Consider the following 23,433-nt stretch of genomic DNA (forward strand, 5'->3'; position numbering starts at 1 on the left):
ATACTCCCCTGGTTTCCTATTCAATCTCTGCTGTCATCAGACACATCATGTCACCACAGATATCTAAATATCCTGCATGCCCACAAATCAAAGCTGAAACCAAATATAGGAAATACCAGTATTCTCAACAATATCGTACATCAAAGTTTCAGATGTACAGATGGGTAACAGATTGAACTCAACCCTGAGCCTGGCATTGATTCTCCAAGTCTGTGGGATGACCATTGTTCTTCCCTCGTTCAGTGTTTTGACGATGGTGATGAAGAGAGGGCCTCTCTAGAGTCACATTACACTTTCACGGATTACGTTTGTTTTTGACGTATCACAAATACGTATCAAATCAAAGGCTACACAGGAGGAGGATTGTTGTTGATGGTTGAGTCAAACTAAGGACTTTCAGCAAGGAGACAAGTGTTTGTAAAGGAGACAAGTGTTTGTGTCCCGTGCAAAACCACAAATAACGTATGTATTTCAATCTTTTTATTAAACCTAACCAAGTACTTTTGTTGCCTAAATGTAATTGAGACATTCAAAACACCAAAAGGTCCACAAGCAGTGAAAACGTTGATATATACGTATCTAAAAATGTTGTGATTCAACATATAACTGGGTTGAATATTTGCTTCATCTCCCATTCACTTCAATTGAACCCTGCATGAAGGACAAATGCTTCTCCAGACGGCAGAGTTCTGAATGGAGAATCTGCATTAATAAAAATCAAAATACACACAAAAAAAGAGCTTCAAGCTAACTCTAAGTGCCCAGTCCCTGAAGTTAATAAGCTGCAGGAACAATATCTAATGAATTCTGGTGAGATGGAAAAGCTGTAAGTTTATAAATGCAATCAGCTGAGAACTCTAAGAGCGGAAGACCTGCAGTACTTCTGCCTGAGGCTGTCTGCCACACAAACACTAAACAGCAGGATACAGCTACATGGCCACCACTAAGAGACCCCATTTGAGCTTCTGGACATTTGAGCATCATCATCATTTCACATTTATCTCCAGGTTAAATCCACATTGTGTGGCAAAAGTAAAGGTGATGGTCAGAACAAACAGGGCCTTTTTAGTCACCATGCAAACAACACAGATCATCAACATCACTATGACTTCATGTTCAGCAATCAAAAAAAAGAGAAAATCATGTTTTTTCTTATGTTTCAATCATGATTGTACCTTGAACTGATTGGCCATGACTTGTCACATTTACACTTTTGTATGCGAGTGAGGTTGGTGGCTTTACTGTATCTGTAACAGGCTGGGAAAGTAAGTCAGAGGGTCCACTGCTGCTGTTGCTAACACTCGACAAAAACTGGAATGCAGTGAAGGTCAGATTCCATGAGAGAAGTGTTATACAACCCGGGGCGGGTGGGAGGGCACAGAGGAGGGCTTTCACTCGCTTGCCTTGCTGACTTCAGACGCACCACAAATTCCTCGGGGGTATTTATCTGTAGCCAGGTGATTTCCAGGCCCGACCGTACTCGGATTGAGCCACGAGGGGAGAGGAAGGCGAGGTAGGGAAGAGAAAGTTAGACAGAAGAGAGGGTAGGAAAGAAAAGAGTGTATCTGAACCCAGGTGGCCGTTAGTTTAAAGGTTAGTGTTTACTTAGTTGTTTCCAGGTGAGTTACAGGTTGGGCCATCCTCAAACTGAGTCAAGTATATCTGGACTCAGGTGATCGAATGAGGAGAAGTGTGGGAAAGGAAAGGAAATAAGGGAGATGGAAAGGAGTTAAGGAAAGGAATACGTAGAGGTTGGCATTTATTTGTATCCAGGTAATTTACAGGTTTTACGGTCTTCATACTAAATTGGAAAGGGAAAGCAATTAAAATGTAATTTCTTAGTTTTACCAGCATCAGGTTGAGCCATGAAGAGGAGAGGAAAGGAAGTAAGGGAGAGAGTATGAGAAGAATAGAGGAGAGGAAGGTTAGGTTTCATCTTTATCAAGGGGATTTCCAGGTTTAGCCATCTTCTGACTGAGCCGGGAAGTGCAGGGAAGGAGAGGATGTAGGAAGAAGAAGGTGAGAAAAGAAAATCTGCTCCCAGGTGATCCTTGTTATGTACAATGAAGAAAAAGAAAGGAAAGATAATAGTTCACCTATATACAGATCGTACGCCTATTGTCAGGAAGGGAGATGAGTTCGTGAGTGTATCCAGGTGAGGAAGCAAATCCAGAGGAAAGAAGAGAGAGTAAAGCAATGAAAGGAAAGCGTTTATCAGCACCGAGATGATCCACGGTTTGAATAAAATGGGTAAGGAAAAGAGGACGGAGAAAGGAATGAAAGAAAATAATTAGCCTTTAGTGTATATACATACTATACAAAGGTGATTTACAGGTGAGACCATCCTCAGACTGAACCAAGAAGGAAAGGAAAGCTTTGTTGCACGGTTTGTCATCCACAGATTGAACTAGGAAAGGAAAGGGAGTGGACATTTTTGTGCAATATATAGTATACGCCCAATAAACCAGAATGCCTTTTAACTCAATCATGCCCCATCAACCTGCACCACATACACACACACATACATCCTCTCCCTCATACACACACACACACACCCTATATCACACGTTTCAGCCAGTGTCCTTCTGACAGAGGATATAATGCTATCTCTGATGCCTAATCCACAGCAGCATGGGGATACTGGAAGGCTCACGACACAAATTGAACATTTCAACACGGTGTGCAGGAGTGCAAGGCCCAGACTTTCCCTATCAGAAATCTAAATGACGCGTCCTTTGTGCCAATTCCAGTGCAGGCGGGGGAAATAGAACATGGGATTGTGGGTGACATCTATTTTATGTTCTAAACCCTTCAATAAAACTCTCACTTCTCACCACCACCACCACGGTGATAACAAAGGGCGTTCTCCATTTGTGGAGCCGACTGTGCCTTCAGGTTGATGCATTGAGTCATTAGCATTTAGATAACCCCTCTGAATATAGGATGTGAGGGAATTGAAAAGAGGAACCAAATAAATACTGTGAATAATCAGAAGTTACATTTTGAATTAACACAGGTTTGTCTTTTTTCCTTCAAAGTAAGAAAAGGGCGGGCAACAACAAGTGAAGCATTCGGTTTGTTTCGTGCTCCTTTCAGACTTCGGAGGCACAAAACAAAACTGAGAAGGGAAAAGAAAGGAGGGATGTTTTTATGGTGGCTCTGGCTCAAATGACTGATGTCGTGAATTAAATTTCACTTTAATCAAATCACAGTCATAAGTTCCTCCTTTTGACAGATATAACATCCAGTCAAAGCACTTTCATAAAACGAAAAACATAATTATAAAAGTAAAAAACAACATGGTAATTTATTTATTTTTCCATAAGTTCCCATTTCCCCCCCAAAATTACTTTTATATAGAAAGTTAGAGCAGAACACCACCCTGATGTCTGTTCGTTAAATATGGAGGTAACATCGGTTGGAATATGGCCCAGCGTAGAGAGACTGTGAGCTCGGGGAAACAGCGAGTCTGGCTCTGTCCAAAAGTTTAAAAAAGAATCCACCCAGCAGCACCGCTAAAACTCAATAACCAACACCGTATATCTCGTTGGTTGAATCCATCCAAACACTAACCAGCTGCTGGCTGTTTAACAGACAGAGTGGTGTTCATTTTCTCATCTAACTCTCAAGAAAGTGAATCAGCATGTTTCCCAAAATTTCCATCTCCTGTAAGGTTAGGCATAGATTCTGGTTTTGGGTAAATATAAAAAAAAAAGATCTGCATATCCGTAAGGTAATGAGTGCATTAGTAGCCTAAACCTAACAACATGAGGGACGTGGGACTAAAGCCTTTCCCTCCTCCTTATGACTTTTGGGCAACAAAAATGTCACATTAGTAACGCTGAAAATTGGCAGTCAGTGCAATCCCAACAGCAATCACATTTCATATAAATCATATTTGGCAAAGCGAATTACAGTAGTAGTAGGAATGTGCTTTGCTGGTCATCGAATTTGTATTAAAGGAACATTTTTGTTACAGTTGAAGGATTTACAAATCACTATTTTTCATGAGCTACTGAATGTCAAAATAATTTGTAAAACAGTACAGGGATAGGCTACATTTATTTAAATAAATGATTCTAAAGGTATGTTGTTCCCTGTTGCTCCTGTTCCCCATAGTAGCTGTTGGCTTTGTCCAATTCAAATTGGTCATTTAAAGTAATCGACCGTGGAAAAAGTGAGATAGAAAGGTCATCCGACCAGATGACAATTTTGTCCAGTAGATATTCATTCATAAGCACCAAAATGTCTGTAAAACCTAGTTAACATTCAAACCAATTGGCACAGTCATCTCACGGGCCTCTGAGTTCTGCCATGATTCATCACTCATGATTCTTTCCCTGTGCTCATATATTATTTTCACATCCTGGCATTTGATTTGATTTGAGTCGCCAATCAGGGTGTGATGAAAATGGCTGGAACCTCAGCGAGATCAATCTGGGCTTTGTCTTCACGCTGAAAAAGACTAAAATATCATCTTAGAGATTATCATTCCACCGACGTTGGCTTTCAGGTTGTTGTTCTCCAGAAGAAGACTCAAGGTATCTTTAAAGCTTTTGTTTTTACTTCACGAGTTAGTGAAAATAACACCAAAAATGGCAGGTCCCTGCAGTTCTGTCCAAGTGAATCAAAACCAAATTTTGGTGGAATTCTTTTGATCTCACTGTGCGTTTTCGTCTCTCAAACGAAATTCACAATTCATCCGAGCTGCGGAGAGAAAAGGGAAGTGTCGGTGCTGCGGGGAGACCCCGAGGCAATCAGTATTCCAGTCACCTGCTGTACAACATAAAGAGCATGCTAGCAAGCTGTGGACAAAGACACCCAAACACACAGCCCACCAATGCATATGGAGCCACACACACACACACACACACACACACACACACACACACACACACACACACACACACACACACACACACACACACACACACACACACACACACACACACACACACACACACACACACACACACACACACACACACACACACACACACACACACAATCAACGCAACACACGATTTCAAAAAGCTTCATTGAAATAAATTGCAGCCTCTCCGGCAAGCTGCACCTACAGCAGTTTTCTTGGCTCCAGCAGCCAGAGGGGTGAAAGGAGGAGGTGGGAGGGGGGGGGGGCAGAGAGCTAGCAACAGATGATTAAAGCCTGACAAAAGGTTAGGAGACGTGACAACACGGCTGCAAGTCAATCAGCAGGGCGCAATATGATCACCTTTTCCCCAGATTCCAGGTAATGGAGAGGAGGAGATGAGGGGGGGGGGGGGAGGTAATGGAGAGATATGCACAACACGATCAACTTTCAACATCCCTTTGAAGTCCAACATTTACTCCCCCAAGAACAAAAAAACAAAACGAGGGCATTTTCGCTGGACAACACTGGTGATTAAACGGTATTAGAGGGTTTTCCCCCCTCGAGCACTTGAACAACAGGTCAAATCAAGCATTTGCAATGAGTAGCCTAAACCTGCCCGAGTAAAAACTCCAGGGGTTTCCAAGGCCTGTAGCGATGGCAGGTGGTAGTTGACATTTCAAAGTGTAAGCCCTCCCAAATTCCTATGATAATGCATAAAAAAAAAGAGAACAGGAGGGGAAAATAAACAAAAAGGAAGAGCGCACAGAGACAAAGGCTTCACCTGAATGGAAGGTAGTGTTGTGGTGACGGAGGGAGGGGAAGGAGGAGGGAGGGACGAAGAAGAATTTCTGAGCTGTCACATGCTACGTTAGGGTGCAAAAACAGCTCACTGTGTTATCACAAGGGCATTTCGTCATCGACGCATCCACCGCTGCTGGATTTATAGTCGAGGGCCAGCGATTACCATTGATAATTGATGGCCTGTAGGTGTGCGTCTGTGCAAATGGGACGGCGAATATGTGGGTGAGCGCATGTATGCGTGTGCTCATGTTCATGCGTGTATATTCACTGTATGTCAGTGTGGCTGCCTCCCCCCTCAGTAACAACACCCACCCTCCCCCTCCCCCATCCCTGCCTGTCAGTGGTGTGAGCCTCTGATTGGGGGCCCTGGGCTCAGTCGCCACGGAAACTGCACCAAAGCAAACAAAGGGGTGGAACAGAGCCGAGGGAATACGGTGACACAAAGGGGCTACCTATAGCACAGTGGAAGATTTCAGGAGAGGCTGGCACAAAGCCGAGCCGCCGCTGAACGGCAAAGCCGAAGTAGACGTCGCTTGTTGTCAATGCTCTGAGCTCAAACCGGCGGGTTCGGCCGCTGTGCACAAGCCTGGAGACTTCACATTAATCCCCCCCCCCACCACCACCACCACCCTGTCTTTCTCTCTTGCTCGCTCTGGAATTGCTTCATTAACATATGCAAATGACAACGTTGTAGACGTGATTAGTCAAATTGCACGAAATTTTCTGTGATTCTCCATGCAGCGCGAAAGATGGAGCCGGTCCAAAGTCATTTCAATTCATCCTCCGCTTATCGCCGTGCATTTTGTCAATCAAACTGCAGCGGCTGACTGTAAACCGATAAAGCTTTGATACCGCTTTAATTCCCACTGACAGAAAGCAGCATTAGAAGATGAGTTCACACCAGCCATGACAATAACAACAAAACAATAAGGTTATTAAGATTAGCTATTGTCAATAAACATTAAACCGATTATGGCAAATTAAACTCCAGAAGCCTAGATTAATGTAAAATCCATTAATAAGGCTAAGATGAAGGTTTTAAATATTTTCCTCATATTTCCTCGACCACTGTAGTGCTGGCCGATGAGAACAGGGTGGCATACAGGAAGTCATTGTGCTAAAGCAGGGGATTACATTTTGTTTGAGGCCTGTGGTTGGTCCTGTCCACTGAGACTCATTAAGAATGGCCTTGACATTAAGGGCCCGCTCTCTTTCAACCTGTTTGCGGCCGTGATGCTGAGATCAAACGCAGTGCTATAGGTGAGGGCACTCTCAATGGCCTAAAGCTGGTCATTCATCCTTTTTAAAGACAGGAAATCAGGCTAAATGGAGGCCCGACTCCTCCCTCTGCCTGCTAAAGAGGCTTCAGAAGCTGCGGAGTTTTTGCAGTAAAGAATTTCAAGTAGCCATGGGCCTTTGAGGGGGAGTGCAGAACCAATAAAACCCGGGATTACTTGTGTCAAAGAAACACACCTGCATTTCATACATTTTCAGGACTTCTTTTTCCTCCTAATCACCGCAGGCTGAAATGCCTCTTTTCCAGGAGAAACCCCAAACAATGTTGTTTTTGGAATCTTTTTTTTTCCACATGTTTTTACTTGTCTCGTATGCATTTTCCAGTGTTTGTGCTTGTGTGGTTGAAATACCACAGATGGAATAAAGGCCTTTTGTTTGACTGAGCTGACACGTCTCTGACTTTGCAACCTAGAAGTCAGAGCGATGTGGTTTTCATTTTGTGCTTCTATTCTTCCCTGCACATGAAGGAACTTTTACTTATTACATATAACAGGCCTACCAGTGTTTTACAGCCACATTGTGCTGCTATTAGTTACATGGACGAGTTGGTTTAATGTACAGGGAATACAGCGGAATTTGGAGCACTGTGTCACACAGAGATATAGGCGGTGCTGTGGAAACTAAATTGGTGTTTGTCCAATGTGTGCAGTCGCTACCACTGCAGATGTTTAGAGGCTAAAGTCTCTGATTGTCCATCTTCATGTCAGTTTAACTCTTTAAATTTGACCCCTGTCATGCCACAGATTTGAAGGTGTATTCAGACAGAACGCTGAGTAACATCTATTGGAAGGTGAAAGCACACAGAAATATGCGATAACGAGTCACAGAAAGATTTGGAGTTCCTGGTTAGTTTTGAGATCAGCTGTCACACTTCAAACACACAAGCCATTGCGGTAGCTACTAGCTCCATGCTAGTGCTGTCAGTGCTGTACACTGGCTGGTTGAGACAAACAAACATTCCAGAAGACTGACTGCAAAAACCCTCCAGCTATCAAATTCGTGTTCATAAAGCAAGACGGAAATTTGCTTCCCACTTAAATCGGAATGCTCCTTTAGAGGAAATCAGTGCCGTCCTCATAGTTTATAACTTGACACGCCAGATGGTTTGGATTTCAGGCCAGGAAGAGATTTAATGAAGGGTCATGGTTGGCCTCATCTTAAAATTAAAAATGATGTAGGATACCTGGCTAATACTCTGTCAGTTCTGGAGGTACAACCTGACACAGTATCAGTTACCAGTATCTGGCCTCAGGGCTCGACATTAAGAGGAGCTGCACAGCCCTCATCGCTCTGTCACCCTCACTCTCTCCCGCTATCTCACTCTCTTCTTCTTCCCTCCTCCTCTCTCTGTCTCTCTCTCTCTGTCCGAGACAGATGTGTGATTGATACCCGTGGTGCCGGGTGATGTGCCGTTTCTAAATTTAGCCTCGCTCACTTGGGGACTCTCACAGCAACAGGTAAATTGGACGCAGAAGCCGGAGTCCATCTGCACTATAAATAGGCAGTGATAAATTATTTTTCCATTGCAGCCACAGATATGAATGATGTAGGATGTGCTTCTCACAGAGTGGCGCACACACACCATCGATTACAGCTCTATATTCATGTAGCTAAAGTGAGTGCTTGTACTTGTGTGCAAATAAGATATGCAAGGTGTTTTCTTCTCCTGTGACAATGTTTTTGACCAAAGTGAAGCATTCCACCTTTAATCAAAGGGACACAAAGTCGTACCTTCTTTTTTTTTTACACCCAACTATCTAAAAATATAATTTTCCTTTTTGAGAATTGATCATTTTTTGGTTCACGTTTCACAGCCAGAGGGAAACTGGGTCATTTTAATCATTTGAATCTCATAAAGTAACCAGGCAAGGAATCTACCGGCTACATGTAGGTCAGAGTCCATCTTGGCTCCCGTGTGGTTTCTGACCGCAGCTCTCCCTCGACTGTCACTCGTGATTAATCTGCTAATGTGCGCATGCAAATCCTCCAAATAGGCCTCCTCGGTGTGAATGTACGACTAATGGGTGTCGGTGGAGACCGTTTTGCCGTGTCATGCATATGTATGAGCTTGTATATTTAGCAGCCAAGTTGCTTTTGATCACCGTGTGGAGAATGAGTGGGCTGAGATGAATGGTGGGCCAAAGCTGGGGCACATTAGCAGCTGACCACCTGCATTTCATTCCAAACAGAAATAACAGATGGGCAAAAACAGACTGCAAGCACCCCGTTACCACGATGTAGATTAGGGATGCAGATAGTGGAATGATTCATTAAGACACTCAAACAGTATGCAGTATGACAAGAAAATGGTAATTTACAGTATTTCACGATAGTTTAAATTTATCGCTGCCTCTGGGGGATTTTAGATCTTTAAACTGTGTCCCTGTAGCTGTAAGAATGCAACATTAAATACACTTAAAAATGCCTTCATGAATGCAGTAGCGCTTGTTTTGTATGTATGGTGTTAAATTGGCACTATTTTACTACGATGACGCTATTCTTCACTTAAAAACAACCACATCAATTGTTTGCCGCCTCACAAAAGCCACATGTTCATGTTTATCTGACAAGGACCGTGTCATCTGAATTATGAGTGTTGTCTGTTAGGGGCAAAGGTGGAAGTAGCATGACATTGTTTTAGAGGCTCAAAGCCCCCATAGAGAGGAGGTCAAGGGGGCAGGGGGGGTGGTCTGCAAATGCATGTGACACGGAAGAACTCGGTTTGATTCCCCCTTTTCTTTGAAATGTCAACAGCTTTTTGTTGTAGCCAACCCTACAAAGACTCCTTCCCCGGAACCGATTATTCCTTCTTAGCATAATCGAGTAGGTTTTGTGTGGAAACCACATGAAACCTTACCCCTACATAGATCAAATACATGAATCACTGTTGATGTGGTCCCAATTATTAAGGAAGGCACTGGAAAACAGTGTCCTCTTGGCAAAAGGGTGTTTAAAAAAACACTCATATATCTACATAGGGAGTGGGCCTTCTTCATGGAGTCCGCCATGTTGCACCGCCATGTTTCTACAGTAGCCCAGAACGGACAAACAAACACTGGCTCTCGAGAGACATTTGTGTTTAGTTCTCCTACACGCTTGGCACACACACACAAGTTTCAGTTAGTTGCATTCTGCAACCTCACCGTAGATGGCACTACATCCAATACACACTGGCTCTTTAACAGTTGATTTCTGTCATTTCTCTACTATTCAAGAGAAATTGGGAAAGACGTGCCACAGCCAGCCAGACACAAACTGCAGACACAAGGCTGAAAAATATTAGATATTGATGTCAAACAGTTCAGATAACTGAGGCAGTTTTCAAGAATTGAAATTTGAAATGTCTGTAGTGAGCTTGATGGATGCACCTTGTCTCAATTCAGTATAAAACAGTTCAGAACATTAATGTCTCGCAATAAGATTATTTGTTATATTTCATAGGAAGGAAAGGCAAGTTGTTTGTATATCACCTTTCAAAAAAGCAATTCAAAAGACCTAAAGGGCAATGAGAAAAGGTATTGTAAAAAGACTGCATAGAAGAATAACAATTGAAGGAGTAACATAATAGAAGATGAAAATAATACAATAAGCTAAAATCAAATAAAACAGATGAAAGGAGACACAGTGAACTGTCTTAAGCCCTGTTTTAAAAGAACTGAGACTTGTTTTCTGGGAGCTTGTACAGATGATATGTGGTGCATATCATTGGTACATAGTATGGAAGTGGGACGCACTGTTGGTTTTATCAGTGCAGCATTAACTCTGATCAAAACGGCAACGCACAAGGGGCAGCTTTTTACACCAGCACCTGCTCACCGTTGAGCTTTTCCCTTCAGTTTCTTTAATATAATTTGTTTTTTTTGTACTTTGCTACGTTTAATCACTTTTTAAATCTTCGCCGTGCATTGACAAGACTTGTTGCTCTGGTCTCGCTACTGGTTTATGCAAGTGTTATTAACCACGTCCGGGGATCCAGCACGCAGCCATGGATCAATTGTTTACACCAGGTTTTCTAGACCAATAAAGGATAACCTTATCTTATTTTATATTTTCTCAGACTCATCAAGCTATTCTTTTTAACATTTTGTACAGAAAGATGTCAGTATTTTTGGTGTGATAGTCATTTTGGAGTAGAGGCAGTGAAGGTAATCCAGCATGAGGGAACAGAATAATTTTCAATATGAAAGCATCCACACATTCATTCACGGAAAAATTAAAATCCGGCACATGTTCGCCATGCTTCTTTGCAAGTATCCAAACACAAATAAGCTCGAGTGTTTCTGGGGACGCTGGGACACATCTGGTGGTGCCGTGTGCCAGGTCTGGTATTTAGCAGACTGTACCAATGAAGAAATCTTTCGATTAGAACTAGGAAATTGCTTCTGTCAAGACCACTCAACAAGGGGGAAGATAGCTCTTGCTTGAATTGGGACTCAATTTGAAAAAAAAAGAGGAGTAATCTAATGTGGCATCTTGATAACAGGTTTCATGGAAAAGAAAGAAAGGATATGTCCTGGTGCCAGAGGACTTTGTACGCGTTAAATGTGTTAAAAGCTTTTGTAGCGTCACTGTTCTGGATCACACAAAGCACGATCGCCACTAGCCACGGATGATTCTGATTCGCAAATTAAAATCAACGCTTGCTCAGCTCCACCGTTTTACGGAAAAACAAATCTCGTTTGAGCGGATGTAGGCAGCACAAGCTCCAATTAGGCTCTCTAAATGTTTAATAAGCACAATCCATGTGCAGAATGAAATCTGCCACATTGGGGCTTCAAACTGAGTGAAGGAACTGTAACTCACTCTGTTGGTTACCTTTACCTTATGGAGAGAGAGAGAGAAAAAAAATCCTTTGTAAGGGACTCAGGCATTCCTTTGGTAACCATTTTAATGGCCAATGCCTCCTGGTCAAGAGGTGGTCGCTGAATGGACTAATTCTGCAGGATTAGCCCTCTGTGGTGGTGATCCAGCCAGCCAAACAAATGTGACCTTATGGTGGTGAATCTGTGAATGCACATCCATACATTGACTCTGTAGGAGGGGGCAGCTCAGTCAAGGGATTAGTGGGAATCAACCATTCAGGCATACTCCGTTTTCAGATTCTTTTTCTTGACTTTGAAAGACTTGTTTAACAAAAATTACATCGCAGAAGGGGGTAACTGGTGGCAACACAAGCGAAAATACCAACTAAATGAGAAGAGGGGGAATTCAAGGTAAGGTAAGCCATTAGGCAGGAGAGCTCAGCAAACTCATAACATCCACAGTTTGTGCTCCGGGGATGTGCTTTCAGTCTCAAGGGGCCTAAAAGAAGAGTGCTGGGAGGACAAAACCACAGAGAGGTGGACATGCTAGAGCTGGAATAGGCTTCATATGTGTCAGGTGACCTTTTGTTCTCAACTGGGCTCAGTTCTGCAGGACTGCACAGCCAAATAAACAGTAAATGTTCCAGAGGATGGCCTGGTCTGTGGGCTTAAGTAGCATCTGACAGACGACACTCGAGGAAAGATTACATAGCTGCAGCATTTCCTGCTCTTTGTCACTGAAGGCCTTTACACAGCAGGGGCTATTTTTTGTAATTTGCACGTCAATTAGCTAATATATTTTTTTAGTTTTGAGTACTTTCACACAGAACGCAATTATTACTTGGTGAAAAAGCAACGCAATATTTTTTCAGAACAAGGCCGATTTTTCTGAGCTTTCTCGCCGCGAACAAAGGAATCAACCAATCACGTTGTGCGGAACGGACATATTCAAAATGTACGCCATAGTGGTCAACAACATGGAGGCAGATCTGTAGTCTGAACCAAGGCAGAACACTTTATTATTCCTTTCAACCTTGAAAGAAGCAGAGCAGACCAGATCTAGGTTCTTACCTTTTCACAATAAAAGACCCATGATGCTGTTCACCAAAGGGAACTCAAATCCACTCAGAGCATTTGGCAAAGGAAACTCAATAAGATAGCAAACTTAGGTTTTAGGACAGACTGACTGCCATCGGTCAATACGATCCTGGTGGTTGGTCCTCTATTCAAACCTGTTATTAAGGAAGTGCTGCAACTATTGCCAATTTGCATTTCTGCCGGTATGGATAGTTTTGATGCAAAATATTTGCAGGTGAGTATTTGGGCATTTTCATGTCGCTTTTAATTTATATTTGTCACTCCCCCAGTGTGCAAAGGCCTTAACATAACATGATGGTGATTCATCCTGTGTCCAGTTCACAAAGGACTTAGACATTCCCCTGGAAAAATCATCTAGCAAACAGGAAGTGGTGGTTTTTGTGAAGCATTGTACTTTTTTTTTTTTTTTTACAGTAACTACAATGCAAGCACTTTTTTAGGTGCTGGAGTGGAAATGATGGGGGTAGGGGGTGAATGATTGGAGGGAATGAAACTACATTGATTTTGACATCTCCACCTGGTGCATGAGTGCACATTGTATTTCCCTTCTGCAGGGTTCTGTACAGCTGAACAGTGCACACTGTGATTTCCCCGAGCAGCGTGGATGGGAAGAAAAAATGTGTTTAAACGTAAACAAACCAATCAACCAATCAATAAGCACAGTGGGCCCCGAGGTGCTGCTGAGCGACTAATAAACAGAACAACAATGAGGGAGCTGAACAGAAAAGAGCACCTCTGTCAGAACATCAGACGTTATTAACAGCCGATCCACAGGAAGTCGTCACAGAGCAGCGCTGACTGTTTGATGGATAAGTGCAGTCAAGACTCCAAGAATTTGGCAAGCAATTCTGAGAAAAATGTACAACATATAAGAAAAACCTATTTCTTATTTCTGGAATCATAGAAATATTTTATGTGTCATTTTTGGTGAAGATTTGAATAGAACCTAGAATTAGCGAGGTATCACTTCATCATTTTATCCTGTTATTAGCAAATAAATTCTTGAGTTTTGGCCAAAAATGAGTTTTGTGAGGGCACAGTGACCATGACCTTTGACCACTAACCAGTTTATCCTCGAGTCCAGGTGGACGTTTGTGCCAATTTTGGAGAAAGAAATTCCCTCAAGATGCTCCTGAGATATCACAAGAATGGACCGGACAGGCGGATGTACAGATGGACAATCCCCAAAACATAATGCCTCCGGCTACAGGTGTCACCGGCGAAGAGCCATTAAAATAGTTGGCAGGGTGAAGAAAAGGCTGGTTTGTAAAGAATGTATAATGGAAGAAGATGTGAAACCAGAAGTGTGTGTAGTAGCCTTTACTGACAGATTTGTCTTGAATAAATAATCAGAAAAAAAACACTGCAACACTTACACCTGCACTGCACTTACACCTCGAGCTCAAGAGAGAAGAACAAACATCAAGTGCTTTTAGATGGCCATGTGTTGGCACCATTGCTCTCTAACAGCACCACATACTGTGCCATAATGATATTTCATTTAAAATGTGTGAAGTAGTTTTTTTTAAAGTAGACATTCTGCTCCAAAACAATCAAATGACTAATCATGATGGAAACCATGGTGTAGTAATGAAGTAAACACTTAACACTTTCATTGCAAGAATAAACTACTGTAGATGATGAACCACAGGTTGTGGAGCCAAGTGAAGGAATAATGTAATAAATCCACAAACTGACGACTGGTATCATTTGATTCATTATTCTTTATAAGGATGATATCCTTGCTCCATATTTTAGTATCCACTTTATATTAATTATTGCTGTGTAACCACAGGGATGCATTTGATTTAACATCAGTAGCTTCAGTCTTCGTGTCTGCTTAACCCTCTCTATTCCCCTCACTCCTCATGAACCACGGGGGCCGTTAACATTATCGGCTTTATGACACGACGGGTAAAGATCACCGGGACTCCTCAGGTTTAAGTCCTCTGACCATATTCTAATGCCCTCTCTATTAAAAAACATTTATGACGGCGATGACTGAAATTAACTTAACAAGTCTGTCGTCGCTGCAGCTTTGTCAGCATCAGTTGAGCCAATCGAATGTGAAATGGCTTGCTGGGTGATGAAACCCCCGACGGTGAGCTTTGAGGCTGAGGGATTTGGTCCGGGTGGACAGGTGGTTCCACTGGAGAGGCAGGAGCTCAGCGCAGAGCCTTTGAAATCTTCTCAACTGGAAAATGTGGTGGCTTTTAAGACGACAAGAGGTCTACGCTACAAATCAAGTCATTTAATCTAGTGCAGGGTCTTAAAATCTCACCGCTTGGAGAATAAATAATGTTACAAAGTGCTTTGCAGTAAAAAAATAAAAATAAAAAATGAAATACAAAACAAGCTAAAAAAATAATTTCAACAAATGCAATCAGTTAAGAAGAAGCCATACGACAAAAAGTAGAGAACAAGTATGAAACATTGTGCAACACAATGAAATCAATTCTCTTGTTTCTCCATTAATCATCTCCATAAATTATACTATGTATTTTATGTCACCTTAAAGTTGGTCAAAATACACTGAGGCAGATGACGTTATCATAGATGTAATGCTTGTTCTTGTACTTGTGTAAAATAATCATGAAACCAGTCACAAAGTGACACAGTTTGCAGTGAACTCTTTACATCTGCTCTCAATTCCTTTGGCTTTGTTTGGCCCATGACGTCCCTTTGTTAGAAAGTAGAAAGTTAATTTCAATCAAATCATCGAAACAGATTACAAATTAAAGGTTTTCAGCTTAAAAATATTGCAAACTTATAAAAGAAATAGAGTACTAATAATAGGTGGAGATTTAGGCTTCAAGATTCATGGTTTCACTTAATGTTGCTTATTCTGTTTTATGTGTAATGGCCCTGCAGTCATGCAGAACACAGCAATCAATTGAAGCGATTAAGAAGAGTAAACAGGTACGAAACCTAATCAAGGCACATTAATATCTAAAGCTTTCCTCCATGTTTGTTGTTCTCTGCTCCTTTTGGTGCTACATATACTTTTTTTGATGCCGTCTTGTTTCTGTTGTTCCAACAGGAGCGTTTTAGAGAAATACCAGAAATGATGTGTATGAACTCTTCAAAATGGATAACAGCCACAGGGATGCAGCCGCAGTGTCTTAAAAGAAAGTTTTTAAGAGTGACGAGTGAAATATGAACAGACATAATAACTGCTTTTGCTGCCCATAGCATGTTGACAGATGCAGGCCCAAACCATACAAGAGTAAACTATGGTTTGGAAACTTAAAACACTTCGTTAAAGCTGCAGTAGGGAGAATATTTTTGGGGAGGAACTCTATTAAAACCTTTCAGCATATTGTAATTCAAGTGGCCCGAGAGAAAAATAGATCTTAGGCTTTTAGAAAATCTAGCCTGTGAAGGGAGACTTTGGCCAATCACAGGTCATTTCAGAGAGAGAGAGGCGTTCCTATTGGCTGTTCTGCAAATACAAATGCACGTCCATTCAGTGAAAGCCTGATTCAATGGCAGATCAATTCCCGTAGAAAAAGTTGCTATTCAAGCATTGGTAACAACGGCCGACACTGCAGAGCAACCCAAAAGAGAAAGACGAACTTCTCAAAAAGAGAGTCTGAGAATATCGGCAAGCGTTTCTAAGAAGAAAATGTTGCTAATAGTTTTGCTTTCTGTTAACTGTAGCCAAACGCTCATGGCGGAGGGTAAGCTTAACTCACGGCTACAGTTGGCAAAACTCGCATTGAAAATAAGCTTCTGTGGAAAAATAAGAAAACTTGCAGGTAAAAGTAAGCATGTTCTCTCTGATAGATTTGCCTTCTGCTAACCGTAGCCAACGGTTTAAAGCTGTTAGCATCACTGCTCAGCAGCAGCCTTAAGCGCTACGGTTCACAGAAAGGTAAACTATCAGCAACATGTTCTCTCCATACTCTGAAACTAGTACTCATACAGGTTACCGTATGAAGAGCGTGCATTTACTCACACTTGCCTGGTGGGAGGGGCTTATAGGAGAGAGAGGAGGGAACTGCATGATGAGGGCTGCATTTTCAAATTCTGATGTTTTTTTGCTCTTTCCAGGAACCTGCCTACCTTGGGGTACCACTTCAGTTATAATATGCTGAAAGGCTTTTAGGAATTGTTGCCTACCCCAGCTTTAAAGGTGTGGGAAAGCAGGTCTGTGACAGGATGGAATTCAATCATTGGTTGAAATTTTTGTTTTTGCCTAAATTTAAACCACTTAAAACAAGAATTGTGGGAGCAGGTTAAATACATATCTGTTACGATACAGAAAATGAACAATAACACTGGTAAATAGACATGTTTCACTTCATTTTGTCGTTAAATTCGACCTCAAACAGGGTTGGACCCGTTTCTCTTCTCTATCAATGCAATATGTGAATAAAATTGATTTGAGCCGCCTGTAGAAACCTGCCTCTGGCTGCTCCAGTGAGCGAACCGTCCAGTTATCTGATGTTCACTCCTTCATGACAGCTGACAGGTGAGAGGAGAATATGTGGGGGTGAGATATCTTCCTGAGGGAATGCCAGAGAAACTGACCTCCAAGTTTCACTCGGATCAGTGAACACGGATATTATCTACCCCCACACGCACACAGACACACACTTCCAACAGTTATGTGTTCATGGGCCCACACCTAACACACACACAATACGCTCTCACACACACAAATCAATCACCTCGCCAGTGCACAGTAATGTCGTTGACGTTAATGAGGAAGGGGACACGCTCATGAAGGCAGCTAACGATGCCAGTCATGGATCACACTGGTAGTCCGCGTAACATCCGTCATATCAGTGAATGAGTCATAGATTTACTTGGATGTGAGGTTGTGTTTTTCATGTATACATGTGGAGTACTCCCTGATTCAAGCCAAAGGAAAGCAAATAGCAACAGAAACTCAATCACGTATCTCAAATAGTTTTTCCATCTACTTTAAGGTACATTTTCAGGTAACTTCTCAGCAATAGTCACATATGTTAAACAGTTGCTTTCGAGTAAAAACCTTGTGGATCAAATATTTAATTTAGATTTTCTGAAGCAGCCTGAAGCAGTTTTAACATTCTTGCCACACTTTGCTGAACTTTTCTAATTTCATTAAGGAAGACGCTAACCCTCGCATGAAAAACCACACATCGTTTTAAACGTTTTAATCTCATGCAACGGTTGTGTGTCACGCATCAAAGGCAAGATACACTGCATGGCCAAAAGTATGTGGACAGTTAATCATCACATCCTTATTTAAAAGTAGAGTTACTCCAAAAGAAGATGGCAGTATATCTGCAGTTTCAAGCTTTCAGTTTTACTCTCAAACCTGCAACACCAGTATCGGGTAGAATCAGCAGCCAATGAGTACCAGGTGAATCAATAACATGATCTTGTCAGAGGCCAAAACCTTTTGAAAAATTGAACATCCATCCTCTCAACATCTTAACTTCTAAACTCCTTCATCTTTTAAAACCTGGCTGCAGGGATTTGTTCCCATTCAGCCACAAAAGCATTTCTGAGTTCCAACACTGATGTTGGATGATGTGTCCAGACTCACAGCATGGCGTTCAATGCTTCCCAAAGGTGTTGGATGGGGGGGGGGGGGGGGGTTGAGCTCAGGGCTCTGTGCATAGTCAAGTTCTGCAAAGGTGGCAGCACATGGAAATATGTTGAATGTGTAGCCAGAAGACTTCCCTTCAGTGGAACAAAGAGCCCCAGGCCAATAGTAAATAAAGGGGGTGGGGACAGGGAGTCCACGTTCTAGTGTAAATCAGGTTACTCCATCATGATGAGAAGACATCCAATTTGGCGGATAAGTGGTGAATAGTTTGATTCATGATAACCGAGAGGGTCTCACTATAACTAAAAAGAAAGAAAAATATGAAAAAAAACACATTTATATGTGAGAAGAAAGAAAAATGTTAACTGGAAAAGAGTCATATTTGAATTGCTGGCTTTGGTTTCCAGCTCACTGGCAGCCTTAAATATCATTTACGATCCTCCAGCTGATTGCAAATCTGAAATCTTTCCCTTCTATATATAAATATTAATAGTCTATTACACGAAAATTACTTTCATCTCCGACTCACATGGAGGGATTAGATTTTAATCAACGCATTGAATATGGCTCCCCCCCCCCCGCAGATGGGAGAGGATGGCACGCAGTCAATTAGCATCATGCTCTGTTTGCAGTCGCACAGTGAAGCCTGATACAGTCTGTGTGTTATCACAGAGGCTGTAAGAGCACAAACAAAAAGACAAAAGGGAAATGAGAGAATGAGGCAACATAATGATGAGCTTCTGTCAAGGATCAACGCTTTAAAAACAACATTTGAAAAGATATTTTTTGAACTAAATTCTCAACCAGAAAATGCATTAATGGAGGGTTTGTGTTCTCCAACTCACGCGACTCAAGATTTAAAGTATCTGATGCTCAATCTTCAGTCCCAGCTACTCCAACATATTAATGCCTGTTGTACTTTTGACTTCCATTGTGATGCTGGTTGCTGAGAAGCATCCACAGCTCTTCCTAATATCAGTGGCCAAAACGTGTTGACATCACTTGACTTTTTAAGGGAAACTCACTTTGAAGCAGACATTAAAACTCCAACACATACATGTAAATACGTAAATGTGTCAAATACATACAGGTAATCATGGCCCAACATGCAACTTATATATCAAAATAAATAAATGGAAAATCAAAAGCTTTTCTTAAATAATGAGTTTGATTGACTGTAATTCACCTGACTTTGTGTAGCACCTGTGGCCCACTATGTTACACATTTTTCCATTTAAAATCATGTTAAATCATTAAAAGTTCAATCAAGAGATTACATCTTTTTTCTTGAATAGCATTGTATTTATGTGTGTTTATGTCACAGAAACATGTTCATTGGGAGCATTTAATTGTCCCTCAGTGTAACATGTTACAAGGCAAGTTTGGTCAATTAAATGCTAAATAAATTAAAAAGTAAAGTAGTATCCGTCTATTAGTCAGCAAGCTGTCCAGCTGATCTGACCCTGACAGAATGTGATGACTTGCTCCAGCATACACCTTCACTAAACCAGAGTGGATCCCAAGGGAGAAGAATAAAGGCCGATTAGCTTGATTATCTCTCTGCTGGTTGGTCCGCTGGGTGTATTTATGCTGAACCAAAGAGTCTTGCATTGTGTTGTTTTCATGCTTCGAGGCTCGACGTGTCGCAGTTTGTCATTTTTATCCTTTATCCTGCTGTTTCGGCAAAACACTTTTGTAGAGAGAGGCCAAGTTGTTACCAGCCGGTGCCCAGGAAACTTGACTTTGGGGTGAAGTAAGTCGCCTGATTTTGGCAGTTAGCCTTTTGTGTTTTCTCATCGGTTAACATCCAGCTAGCTGTGAGGTTAGTTGGGGTCGAAAGGAATTAAACATTAAACACATGTACCAAAAAGCGTATCGCAACACGTTTTAAATAGTTTTCAGTTAACTTTGTCGATGAGATGTTCAGATGAGATACATCCTACTTGTGTGATGGTCTCCACATGTTGTTTAACCCACTCCTCGGAAGTCAACACCCATTGCTGTTTTTGGCCAACACTGCATTTCACATGCTCGGTGATCGAGCTCTAATTGTTTTGAGGGAACAGATGTTTGAGGTTAAACGTAGATTCTGGGACTTGTACACAGCTCAAATGTGCACAATTGCTCTCATAGTCAAGACATTAACAAGGTTTATTCTTCAGGTTCTTGGCTTCATTCAGATCTGTGTGGTTTGCCTGCAGCCTTGACCACTAACTGCATTACATACTTTTGTCTTTAATGCCCTTCCTTAGTTGGCTAGGCTGAATTGCATAAAACATAAATATTTGACCCAAATACCCGAGTCTCTGGCTGTGATTCTTGCCTCTGCTTCACCGTAACCTTTCCGATGTGTATTTTACAAACTGAACAGGGAGTCGGTGTCACTGTGAACCTGCTGCTCTTTAATCTCACTGCTTGTAAAAACGACTCTCAATCTTCTGTCTCCCACAGAATCGCAGCTCGTCCTCGTGAACTTCTGAACCTCGTTCAGCTGTTAAAGTCCCGGGACTGGAGCAACGTAAACGGCATGAAGTACGCCACTACAACTCGTAACCAGCACAGCCCTCAGTACTGCGGCTCCTGCTGGGCTCAATGACAGGTCAGATATTTCCTCTGCTGCAGCTCGTGTTCCAGTCAAATTGGACTTTTCTCCTGATGGCATTTATTAGCAAAGCCAATAGTTAAGTTTTAATTGAATTAAATAAAGACATGTCACTCCTGTGATGTACAAAGCGTGCTGTCAACACTTAATATACTTGTACGTCTAGATATGAATGCTCACATTATTAACTTAAATGTTTAATTTTTACAAAGACATTTGAATTCCATTCGCATTCATTAAGATTTCAGGCAGACGTTAAACATTTATAGGTTTAGCTGGGACATTTGGGACTCTATTATTTGCTTTTTGCCAACAGTTCGATAAAAACCAGTACCTCCTGAACCAAACACATGTTCCTGGCTCTGGCTTCGTACATGTATATTGCAGACAAAAAGTGAATCCTGGCCAAAAACAAGTCACCACATAAAGTTCCATTATTCCTAAGGCTAAGAATTGTGTAATTTGGGTAACCCATGATTTGAACCTAAATGTGTGGCTTTCATTTTTTTGCACGATTGTACGGACATGTAATTATGACTAAAGGTACTTGGCTCTCCACATGACTACACCTGACCTTGCTTTAGTCTTGAGGTGTGTCATACCTGAACCCACAGTTCTGGTGCACCAGCTCTGACTTTTATCTGACTTTGCAAACGGCATCACTGAGGTGAAAGCTGACTATATATTCTCAAGAATAGCATGCAAATTAGATCTTGACAAAATAACAGATGGGATCATCAGTGATAATAAATCACTTGAGATGCGAGCAGAGCTTTTCTAAAACACTTACTGCATTTGTGAGAAAATGTCTTTTCTCTTGCCTTTTTTTTTTTTTTTTTAATACAGATCGTATCAACATAAAGTGGAAAGGAGCTTGGCCATCTGCTGATCTGTCCGTCCGACATGTGGTCAACTGCGCTGAGTCCGGAGTCACGGAGGGCACCATGGAGGGGTGGCAGTACGCCCACAAACACGGCATCCCTGATGAGAGAGAAGTGCAGAACTACACTTTATGGAAAGGCAACTATGGTGCCATCAGTGGACGGGATAACATGATGGGAGAAATCCAAGGAAGAGTTCAACTTTTATATATTTTTTAACTGTTTAGCAGGGAGTTGTGTGAATGCTGCTTTTGCTTTTCCCCCTACAGTATTGAGTTTGAGGATGGTTAATGACTTAAAATTCTCTTCCAGCAGTGGCCATGAATGCCAAATCACTTTCCTCTCTCCTCAAATCACATCCATTTAATCCCCCTTTCCTCAGCTGTGGACTCGCAGCCACAGAGACACTTGACGCATTCACGGGGGGTCTGTACTCTGAATACGTTCAGTCACCTGACATCAACCACATTGTATCAGTAGCAGGCTGGGGGCGATAGAAAATGGCACTGAATACTGGATTGTGCGCAACTCCTGGGGAGAGCCATGGGTGAGTCATCGCAGAGAAGCCACAGTTCTTGATTCGGTTGCTTTTAAATTTGGCATTTAACAAGTGAATGTTGGAATGAAATGCAGTGGCTGCCCTTGGTTTAATATCAAAGTGACCTTTTGTGAGTTTGTTTTTTTCCCTCCATTAGGGTGAGAGGCTGGCTCAAGATTGTGACAAGCGCCTACAAAGCAGGAAATGGAAGCAAGTACAATCTTGCTTTGAAGGAAGATTGCATGTATGGCTTTGTGATTGGACCGTCAACCTACCTGATGTCAAAGACCATTTCACTGGACATTAATCTGGATAACATGTCATTATTTTTACATATAATCTTGTCTGAAACTAAGATGGCAGTGCTGACTCTGCTTATAACCTTGCTGTGTTGTCTGTGGGACAAAGCAGTTAAACTAACTGAAGTTGTCAGGGTCTGTGATTGTTCAGGCCAGTGAAATTAATCTCAATTTTAGCAAGTGAATTTGTCCTGTTTTGACTCTGAAGAAGAATCTGAGACACAATGGCTTATTTTCTCTAGAGCCGTTTAGTATTGAGCTTTAATGTGAAGGTACAGAATGTAAAATCAAAGAAGCTGTCCCATCTCTAGTAAGGGTCAATATTTCCATATTGAGTGAACATCTAGTTATTCAAGCTTTGAGAAGATGCAACTGTTATCACTAGCGGAGTATTCCTCATGAGAAACTAAAATGCTGGTGTGTGTCTGGAAACAAAACACAAAAACTAGATGTTTGCAAGGACGACAGACGGAACAAAGGACGCTCAATGTTTGCAGCAAACTGGATATCATTAGAAAATGGGGGAGACTTAAGGCTAGCTACACCTGAGGCCATATGCCCCACAGACATGTAGAAGTAGCTGCCCTCTGCACACTGAAAGTCACTCGGCTTCTGGTATTTGCTAAAAAGTTGTGGAGTAACTTGAGATCTCCAGGGGAAATGTGCACAAATTTGCTCTGGAGGTACTTCACTTGTGCCGA

General features: G+C 41.9%; 1 pseudogene; it reads left to right on the plus strand.

Annotated features, from left to right (window-relative positions):
* Positions 1–22,950, plus strand: part of LOC142964707 (cathepsin Z-like) — an 86,159-nt pseudogene extending 63,209 nt beyond the window's left edge.
* Positions 22,951–23,433: the final 483 nt, after the last annotated feature.

This window comes from Anarhichas minor, unplaced genomic scaffold (genome assembly GCF_050575085.1).
Source record: "Anarhichas minor isolate MPS153535 unplaced genomic scaffold, ASM5057508v1 ptg000031l, whole genome shotgun sequence".
Taxonomy (NCBI): Eukaryota; Metazoa; Chordata; class Actinopteri; order Perciformes; family Anarhichadidae; genus Anarhichas; species Anarhichas minor.